General features: G+C 33.5%; 1 protein-coding gene across 1 annotated transcript in view; it reads right to left on the minus strand.

Moving 5' to 3' along the window:
• The window catches only part of LOC137933705 (uncharacterized), a 239,088-nt gene that overhangs the window by 55,811 nt on the left and 171,641 nt on the right, over window positions 1–11,636 (minus strand). The window lies entirely within an intron of this gene.

Here is an 11,636-nt window from a genome sequence, read left to right on the forward strand (position 1 = left end):
TAAGCGCACTGTCGATAAATGTTATACTGATTTACTCAAAATATCTTTATTCGAGTAGACATATTAATACGCGTTTTTGAATTGTAATTATTTTTAACATTATAAGAAAGCTGCTGAATGCTCGGAATAATGATCTGAGGATAAGAAACTCAAAAACTAGTCTTTTTAAATGTAATATAATCGTAATGTACAAAACTAGATATTATTAGGCCATTGTGAAAAACAGACAAGACAAGACGAAAGTAGAAATGGTTACGCCAAGGGGACCACTAGTACTGAATAATAGAAATTTAGTCTGTTTTTTTTTACTTTATAATAATGATTATTAGTTTATTTCACTTCAAATAGTTTAAGATTTAAGTTAGGTAACTTTAAAGAGATTAGAGTAACATAGCTTAGTAAGTAATATGACATACAGGAACGTGAGCATAAACAAGAATAATAGAAATATGGTCTGTTTTTATTTTTACTTTATTTTAATAATTATTAGTTTATTTCATTTCAAATAGTTTAAGATTTAAGTTAGGTAACTTTGAAGAGACTAGAGTAACATAGCTTAGTAAGTAATATGACATGAAGGAACGTGAGCAAAAACAAAACAAATGTAATTGTAAAAACAAAGACACTGACGCTAATGTCTGTGGAATATAGATTCAATAAATAAAAAGCCGGTAGATTCAAGGTGGGTAGGGTGAATATGTGGACAGACGTCACAGCCAAGGTCTTGGGAAGTCGTTGAATGCGAGCAGCGCAGGTCTGGTCGTCGTGGAGATCTTTGGGGGGGGGGGTCCTATGTATGTCCTCGTAGTGATCATCCATCGGTTGAAATGTAGAAGGAGAAGCAATATAGCCTGCTGTTACCGATCACATCTTGGATTTTTGAGTCATCACCGTGAACACACACACTCCAATCATCTCCGTCGTGGTGATTATTCGATTTTAACTGGCATAAGGGTCGAATAGACAGCTTTTATATACGTCTTTACGGTGCAATAGAGTGATATGTGGTTAAACATATATATTGAGTTTGATTTAATAAAAAAGAGAGTTATATATTCAGTTTCTTTTGTTGTGAACCAATTTAAAAAAATACACATACGATATTTACTATAATTTCCTTCTTAAAATGGTCAAATAGCTAAGAAGGAAACTAAGTAATATCTTCAGATTCAAGGATAGAAATAAGTTCCCTGTTGAGGTCCCTCTCATCGAAGTGCACTCGAAGACGTCTGCCTTCCCAGATTGCGTCTTCGGACATTTGTAATTCATAAGGCCCATCGTCTACCTATAAAAATATTGTAGGGTAGACATAAAACCTTTCCTGTCTACTGCGGCGCAGAAAATAATGTTTTATACTTTACACCTTTTTTATGACCCCCACTATTGGGGGCCTTTCGTCATCTTTGAGAAGGACAAGGCCGATTTTTGTCAAAATAATTTGTTTTTCACTGTTTTTTTCATTTTCATTCTCTACTCGATTCATTCTATCTTTCTCTTTCGTTCTAATTCTCGTTCATACAATGCCCTCTTATTTCTCTATTTTACAATTTTGTTTACATTATTTCACATTTTTTTTCTCACTCTATACCAAAGTTTCCCAAACTTTTTTGTGTCGTAGACTCCTTGCCATGTTTTTCCGTGTTGGGTAGACTCCCTACTTACCTGATATTGATTTTCTTTAAATTTCTAACTGTAGTGAAGTTTAGTGTTAAAAACTTAAAGTAAAAACACATGTTATTTTATACATTTATTAATTGAATTTAAATTTAAACAACTCAAAATAAAATTTTCTATCTGTTATGTAAAATATACGTTACATTAAATAGACATAAAATAAACTATAAATAAAATAACATAAGCAATAAGTCAAAATTTTTAGTGAGAAGGATGAACCTGATGCTTTAATAATAAATTATCAACATTTGGCGCTAATTTAATCTGTTTTGATATTATAAGATAGAATGATGTAAGTAAATAAGTACTATCAGTGTATGTGTTGAGATCCACTATCGTGGACCCCCATTTTCATTTCATGGACCCCCAAATTTTTTTCGCTTACGTAGACCCCTTGCAGGTTGTCATAGACCCCTAAGAGTAGATATAGACCACTTTGGGAATCACTGCTCTATACCTTTAGATACTTAATTTTATACGTCAAATTTTATCTTATTCATAAGATGAATTGCAAAGTATTCTTTAAGTGAATCTATGGAGAATGATCGTCATTATCATCATTTCATTCTTAAGATGCCCACCGCTGGACATGGACCTCTCCCATAGATTTACAATCAATCCGGCTGTAAGGGCCGTGTACAGTTTAATGTAACACCTTACCAAGTTGCCCACAATAGAGTAAAAAAATTCTCTCTACATAAAATTAGTAATTTTATGAAGCCTTGAGAAAGGTATAATAAGCTTGTCATTATATTTAATACTAGCGTTAAGTATATCGCAATTATTCGACATAAAGGAGATCTCCGGGAGCAATAACGTATGCCGCAAACGAGCCAGTCGGGGCTGACGGCGCGTGTCAAAAAGGTGCAGGTAAAGTAATTAGGCAATAAAGCCATGCGGGCTCCACTGCGCTTTATTGCAGCTGGCAGTCGGAGAGATGTAATAAAGAACGGAATACAATTGAGGCTCGTCCTTTAGGAGGTTTTATTATTTGTTTACGTCACATCCCCACCCACCGTTGGATCGTCTAGAAACTTCCAGTCAGCTGTTTTTAACCTTTTAAGTGCCATGAGGACGTGCCGTGAGGGCCGCCGGCTACCTCACAATTTTTCATCTGTACATCTAAGGAATATTATTTTTTTCCGACCCTCCGGTAATTATTAGCTTTATTAGGCACCTAGCAACTGGATCACGGGATGGTCTACGATTTGCAGCATGTTTTAGAGGTTACCATGGGTGCCAATGAGACCGCGGGCGGCCTCACTTTTTATATAAAATTTACATTAGAATATGTATATAGAAACCTTTCTTTGTACTGAATTCACAATTTATTCATATTTCAAAGCTGGCTTTGAAAACCTATCGTGTTTTCTGTGTCACAAAAACCCGCCGGCGACCTCATGGCACACCGAGTACTCTGTTGCCTTTAAGTGCCATGAAGGTCGCCGGCGATCTCAGTACATAATGATATACATAATGTGTTATATTCAATTATAGAATGTAAAGATCCCAAATTTTCACATAAGGAAAGCCTACACTTGATATTTCCATTTGGCACCTGGGGAAGTCATGGCCAAAACAGCTTGGCAGTTAGAAGGTTAAAGAACGGTCCCAAGGATTGCATTTTGTGGTTTCGTCTGCCTTACGAAGCGATATTAAGCGAGTAACCGTTAGTTTGTAGTTGAGTTCGTGGCGTGAATGCTGAGAGTGTTCCGGAAGTAAGAGTATAGAGTTCGCGGAATTCCTGTCTAGTGTTTGAGAAGTTACGAAACTATGCAAGTAATTCATTTTAAATCGAGCCACACCCTGATACGTAACACTGTATATATAATACTGTCAAAGTCAACTGAATTTGCTTGTAAATTGTAAATTTTTTTATCTATTCTTTCAAATCGTAAGAAAAGGACAAATACTTAGCCACTTCCGCACATGCAGTGGTTGTCGTGCAACAAAGTGCACTGCCCGCCAGCCCGCTGATAAATGCGTATGCGGCAAACAATACTTAACACGTGTTTCACCACTTCACGGGGCATCTTCAGAAGTTATGTTACACCGATTAGTGCCAAACACCAAGTGCACTTTGTTGCACGACTACAACTGCATGTGCAGAAGTGGCTAAATATTGGTCCTTTTCTTACTTAGGGTGGACTTCCGCAAGGGAACGCCTGATTTCATTAAATCTTTCAAATAGGTTTCAAATCCTTCAAAGCTATTCCTTTTCATTATAACGCGTTTTTGCCAAAGCTTTTTCTAATCATGGAAACAGTCGAATAGTCTTTTTCCTTTTTTTTTTGTAGTCTTAAAGACCAATTTAGTTTCGATTTTCATCTCCTCAGTCGTGCCAAAACTGTGTCTCCGCATTGGATTTTTGAGTTTGTTTAAAAGCCAGAAGTAGCATGGAAAGTAGCCGAGCTTCTGACAATTTTTTTTAAAAAAATTGATCGCTTTTCGTGTACAGGACATTCTTCAACATGGTTTGGGCTGAGAAAAATGACATTCCAACTTTTGACAAGCCTTCGGCATTTGTTATAGACAGTCCTACCAACCTAGAAAAATGATTACCTGCGTTCCTAATGTCCACAAGTATTTTTTTAATTTCACCTTATTTTTTATTGCAGTTACATATCAATTATACAGTGTAATAATATTTTATTCACTAAACTTTTCGTTAAAAGGGTGTATAGATCCATTAGGTTTAAAAGTCCACTTATTTTTGAAGTCCGTACAGTTCAGGAGTAGACAAAATGAAGAAAGAAAAGATTCGTTTATTCAACATCGGAACTTTTAACAGAACTCTTATTGATCGACATATTATTTTAAATCTATTTTATTTTTGTCTCTACTCTGCTTTAAAGTATTATGATTGTGGAGAAGAAGCAGGAATAAACTCCACAACAACACATCTTTTAAAAATGTTTAACAATACGGTTTTTACAAAAGAATTTATGCAAATAAAGTCTGACAGATATAGCCTAAATGATATCAAAATTATCAGCCGATATCACTGTCAAGGATTCTTATCATTTAAATATTTGCGTATTGAATTATATGCCTTTTTAAGATTTGAATACGCATTGTTAGTTTTATAAATGGTATCCAATAATATTATAAAAAAATTGTTCTCCGTTTCGGCTCAAAAATCCATACTGTAAGGCATATGTCGCCAAAGACACCTATGGTTATATATAATATAATGACCACGCTTGGTAGACGAGTTGGCGATTACAGTGTGGTATTATGGTACGCAGGAAACGCTGCTGCCCATCCTCTGGAAGCTTGTTGTGAACAGTGGCAATCATGTAATTATTTCACAAAGATTCCGTTTATTAGTAATCGAGATTTTGGTATAGAACAGTGATTCCCAAAGTGGTCTATATCGACCCCTAGGAGTCTATGACAATCTGCAAGGGGTCTACGTCAGCGAAAAAAAATTTGGGAGTCCATGAAATGAAAATGGGGGTCCACGATAGTGGATCTCAACACATACACTGATAGTACCTATTTACTTACATCATACTATCTTATAATATCAAAACATTTACATTATTTATAAAAGTACCTATGATGTAAAAAATTTGTTTATTTTATGTTACGTATATTTTACATAACAGATACAAAATTTTATTTTGAGTAGTTTTAATTTAAATTCAATTAATAAATATATCAATTAACATTTTTAACTTTAAGTTTTTAACACTAAACTTCACTACAGTTAGAAATATACAGGAAATCAATATCAGGTAAGTAGGGGGTCTACCCAACACGGAAAAACAAAGCAAGGGGTCTACGACACAAAAAAGTTTGGGAAACTCTGATATAGAACGTTGTTCGCGGTGCTTTGTAAATATACTATGTACGTATTATCTATGAAAGAAAAGGTAAAAGTTTGATTAATATATCTTCGTATATACATCTTTTATATTGATTATCTATACTCTATATTTCAACAACTGTTAAAAAATATTTTTGTGGTCTTAAATGTTTCTTTGGCAATAACGTAGATTCAACTGTGTAAAAAAGGCCAATAACGGAATCTTACTTGACAATACTTCTCGTTCAATATACCAGTATCTAAACACAAGAGACAATGTGCGTTATCGATGATGACTTAGGACACGGAATTTGGTCTCTCACTTCGTGTCTTCACATTTCACAGTCGCTTAACTTGCTATAGAAAGGGCTACTTTTCGGGATTTTTTACTAGAATTAGGAATGAGTTCCTTAGACAAAAGAATTTTATTTGGTCCTGCAGATTAGAAAGCCGCTAACGCTTTGAGGTTCTGGATTGGAATTCACGGACTCACAAGTAGTGACGTCATTAATAGGTTTTCAAATATGGTTTGATATATATAAGTAATACTGATCGTAGTCAGATGTTTTTATTTATTTTTGTATTATATTTATAATATGTATTAAACCTCATTTATTATAAGTATATATGTTAAATACATATATATGTATGTTTAAGTATATATGTTTATGTATGTTTATGTTCGTTTGTTTGTAAATATATATTTTTTTAACACGTAAACTACCCATTATTAGTACTTTTACCTTTTCCATACTATGGTTGTCTGTAAGAGATTACCTTGTGTGATAAGGCCGCCCATTGTACCTTTGTATATTATTGTAAAACTATTTAAATGTATATTAACATGTACAATAAATGATATTAAGTAATAAATTTTAAAAAAGTAGTTTTATTTATAATTTTCAGATTTAGATTTGCAATTTTTATGATATTTCGTAATTCAAGCCTCAGGATCATAGGTTAAAGTTAAGGCTTTATTGGAAGTTTAAGGTTAGATATAGCCGTCATTTGATTGATGTTATGTATTTCAAAATGAACATCATATCATGGTTAGATGTAGTGTGTGTTGTTGAAGAAAGAGTAGTGACCACGGGTCGAGGTAAAGCAAACTGTGCACCACATTGTTTGTCTTACTTTACTAATTAACCATGCCCGTATCCATTGCGGGCAGGTACTTCGCCCGTACTCTACTTGTCCCAGTTTCCCCTTTCATTATCTAACCTGTGGCACTTCTAGTGATGTGAAATTAAATAACCGATTTTGCGTATATAGTTTCATTTTTGAAAACCGAAAAAAATCGTTTACATATATTTTATTTAAATGTTTCAACTTTATCAATTAACATTTATTATAATAGAGCAGTAATTCCCATAGTGGTCTATATCGACCCATAGGGGTCTATGTCAACCTTCAAAGGGGTCTACGTCATCCAAAAAATTTGAGGGTCCATGAAATGAAAATGGGGGTCCACGATATTGGATCTCAACACATACACTGATAGTACCTATTTACTTACATCATACTATCCTATAATATCAAAACATTTACATTATTTATAAAAGTACCTATGAAGTAAAATTTAGTAAAACGTATATCAGCAATTATGGCTGCAAAACAACATATCCGTTACTTATCCAGTTAAAAATTTACAGGAAATCAATATCAGGTAAGTAGGGGGTCTATCTAACACGTAAAAACATGGCAAGGGGTCTACGACACAAAAAAGTTTGGGGAACTCTGATCTAGAGGATGGGTAGCACCTGAAAAGAGACAAGAAGAGAATGGCGTTTTAAAGAATTCATCAACATTTCAGCCGTATGACGCCCACAGCTGGACATCGATTTCTCTTGAGAGCCTTGAGGTTCAGGAGTGGAGATGGCGGAATAGGAAGTGCAAAGCAGGACGTTAGCCAAGATGTTGGATTAAGGCCGCTTACAACTGATTTAATTAAAAACCTAAAAGCCTATATCAGTTAATGACCTGAAATGATGGTGATAATATATTATTTGGTATTCGGAATTCAAATCACGGGCACATCACTAGTTTGATGTAACAACTCGAGCACAGCCGCGTTACAAAGTACTGCAGCTGTTTCCGGACGAAGCTCGTATTCAAGTTGTATCTCTACAATCAAAACCGGACACAATGTTTGCTTGAACTTTTGAAAAATAAAACCTCTATCCTCCATTATTACTTTTATTCATAATATTGTTTAATATACAGTAATATACAGGGTGATTAGTTATAGATGTAAAATATTTAAAATGTATATATCGTGTATGTAAACTGATCACTCTCAGTAAGAAAAGGACCAATATTTAGCCACTTCCGCACATGCAGTGGTAGTCGTGCAATAAAGTGCACCGCCCGTCAGCCCGCTGATAAATGCGTATGCGGCAAACAATGCCAATCACACAACCGCCACCGCCAAATCACTCAACACGTGTTTCACCCCTCCACGGGGCATTTGCAGGAGTTATGTTACACCGATTAGTGCCAAACACAGAGTCTCTCACATCACAATCTCAGAGAATCACAGAAGCGGAAGTGGCTATATATTGGTCCTTTTCTTACTTAGGATGGATTTTCGCGAGGTAACGCCTGATTCCATAAAATATTATTGAGTTTGGCAAAAATGACATCGCACGCTTTCTTTTAACTTCTGATTATGTTTTTTCTCTTCTTCCTTTCGTAATTTATAATTATTTCTTATATGTACAACTGAATAGCGGATTTATATCTTGATTTCTTTATGGATTTCATTAAATATTTATGATCGCTCTTAAATATGTTACATTAATAATACGTTATTTATAATAGAATAAATATAATTAATAATATTTAATTTTAATAATAAGGTAATGAACCGATTTTTTAAAAGCACTTTCTTACTATATTAGCATTACTTGAAGTTTAAAGTTATGTAAAGGAAAGTCTAAAATATGTTGTTAACATATCTAAGACTGTTCTTTTCTTGATTATAAATCTAATATTAAAAATATATTACGAATTAATCTTATTACATCATTCAAGAGGTTTTAGTTGATCGAAATGTGTGGAATTTAATTTGTTGACATGTACATGATTGATATTATAATGTACACGTGAAAAATTGTTGAATTTCCTTCCGGCTTTTATCAACAGATCAGCGTTCCGAGCAGCTGGTAGTTTATTGCATATAATGTTAAAACAATCCACGATTTAAAAGCACGTGTAAATGCGTACTCGAATAAAGATATTTTGAATTTTAGATAAAACCAACAACGAATAAATGTATTCTCTTAAAAGTACATATGTTATGCAGTTACTTTGCCATCCGTCAAATGACGTAGCCCGACCCATCTCAACGTCACAAGCGGCGGCCATCTTGAAAAAAAAACACGAGGAATGAATTGACTGTCTGTATATTTAGGATGTTAAAATCTTTTTTCTTATTACAGTACTAAATCGATAATAGAACATTAGATAATTTAAGCTAGATTTTTTTTAATTATTGATTTATTGTTTTCAATAATAATACACTTTAAAAAGACATATAAGCAGCATTAAAAGATAAACAATGGCGGGAAATAGAAGAGAATGCTAAAATAATAAGTCTGTGCTTCAGTCTTATTGTCATTACAGAAATAAATCCGCTGATCGGTTGTAGATATAAGAAATAATTATAAATCTCGAAATGAAGAAGAGAAAAAACATAATCAGAAGTTTAAAGAGAGCGTGCGATGTCATCTTTGCCAAACTCATAACATCATTTAGGTGAATTACAATAAATTTTTTATAAAGGGTGAGCCAAGAATAAGTTAAACTTAAATCTCACTCTCTACCGCTGTACAGTCTTGTATTAAAGACTCCCAAGTTGTATCTGGAAAGAATGACGCAGGTAGATTGTTCCATATCTTGGAACACTAGTTGAAGGGATTTCAAAAGTATGGATGTAGTAAAACCTACTTCTAAAATTTCTCTTGCACAGTCACTGCAGCTCATCCTTGATTACGCAGATGTCACCAATCTAGACCTCACTGAGAACAAACCAAATAAACTTGAGCGCCTTCAAAACTTCTGTATTCTTTTCATATTTGAACTCTAACATGATCATGTTTCGGAATTTCTCGCTAAGCTCAATTGGTTACCCATAAGGCTTGGCCGGAATGCTCACATCCTTTATCTATTCTATAATATTCTTTACAATCCACTCACTCTCTTTTATCTCAAATCAGGGTTTCAATTTATTTTTGATACACATGAGAGGTCTTTGAGATCATCAGAGAATTTGAAATTAAAAATGCCATATCTTTCTTCTTTTTATGGCCAAATCTTTTACGGTACAGGCCGTTCGATTGTGGAATGATTTATCGCTGAATATGAGATGTGCTAAATCACTACCTATTTTTAAGAAAATGGTTAAAAACTAGATCTAATTTTTTTTATCAGTAAATTCATTTCTTTTTCTTCCCATGTTTCAGGGGCAAATGCGATCCAAATCAGTTTAATTTTTTATTCACTATTGTATTATGAACATATATGTTATATACATATGTATGTATGTTTGTATGTATGTACGTTTTGTACACATTAACCACCCAAGATTTATACTTCTGCTGTTTACATACTATAGTTGTCTGTAAGAGATTGCCTTGTGTGTTAAGACCGCTCTTTATACTTTTTTGTATATTATTGTGAAACTATTAAAATGTATCCTAGCGTGTACAATAATGAATATTAAATTAAATTAAAAATGAATCCGTTCGTTTTGATGGTTACGTGGATATATATGACTAAAATTACTTTAGAATTTTTCGCCAAGCGCTAATGACGTGAAGAGACATTTTTATGCTTTAGAAAATGTATAAACATTTTAAAAATCCACCATCAGAGCACACTTAACAGATCCTGTTACAAACAGCTCTGCGCTTCCGTCGTCATTGTCAACGTTCTGGCGGTGCAACTGTCGCCATATCCTTTTATGATTCTACCAAACAGACTGCAGTTTAGTCGTGACTAAAGAACACAGGCTTTTCTTTCACAAAATTTCCTATTTATACAATAACTTCTATGTTGTCATCTTGTATCGAAATCATTTATACATTGTACTTACGTAGGAAGTTCTGTGTATAATGAAATTATATTTCTGTAATAGTTGCTTTAATAGACACTATTATGTTTATGATAGTCGTAAGTATATTGAACAGTTAAAAATAAATAAATAAATATAAATTTACGGAAAGCCTTTTTATTTAATTAAGGAAAATTTAAATGATAGAAATCCTTGGCAGTGCGCAGCGCAAATTCAGTGATCGTGGTGATCTATCTGCTTATATGATGAAGATGATGATATCATCCACCTTGAATTATCATAGATAATATTGACTAAACGTACAAAATAAATTTAGCAATATTCGACTGCAAAAAATCTTTAACATATTTGTAATAAACGAAATCACAATTTTTTTAATAAAATACCGCATATTAAAAATCAATTGACGGAAAAAGCATATCATACATTAAAGGAATATTTAAATAACAAGAATCTTTGGCAGAGATATCGCTTGATTGTTTCGATTTCATTTAGGCTATATCTGATATAGTGTATATCTGTGTTAATGTTAATGTTGATAAATCTGTGTTAAAGTTTATTAAAAGATGTGTTGTTGTGGAGTTTCTTCCTGCTTCTTCTTCACAAATATAACACATTACGAAGCAGAGTAGAGTCATGAATAGAATAGATTTAAAAAATTACAGATAATAAGTTGACCAATGTTTATTGTTACGACGGCAAAGTTAATAGTTATAGCCGCGGGGGGCGGAAATCAGGCCAAGGGGGCGCTAGTGTTTCATTGCACACGGGCGCTACACGAGCTAGAACCGCCCCTGAATATTATTCTGAATACAATTTAACAGGAAAACAGAAACATTTAATAAAATCGTTACAAGACATCATTCTTAATTTAAATTAAAACGTTCCAGCCGAGGCACTGAAATTCACGTCATACGTTGTTCGATTAATGACTTCATCTGCGCTAATACAATCTTATTCTATTGTTTTCAATTTACAAACAATAAAGTTGAAACATGACCACGAAGACTTTGGACTTGGACAAACATTGAATATTTTAGACATACACCATAAAGAAACTGTAAAAACCAAAGGAGA

This window comes from Battus philenor, unplaced genomic scaffold (genome assembly GCF_028537555.1).
Source record: "Battus philenor isolate CCGP_79_NKW_IND1 unplaced genomic scaffold, ilBatPhil1.0.hap1 SCAF_14, whole genome shotgun sequence".
Taxonomy (NCBI): Eukaryota; Metazoa; Arthropoda; class Insecta; order Lepidoptera; family Papilionidae; genus Battus; species Battus philenor.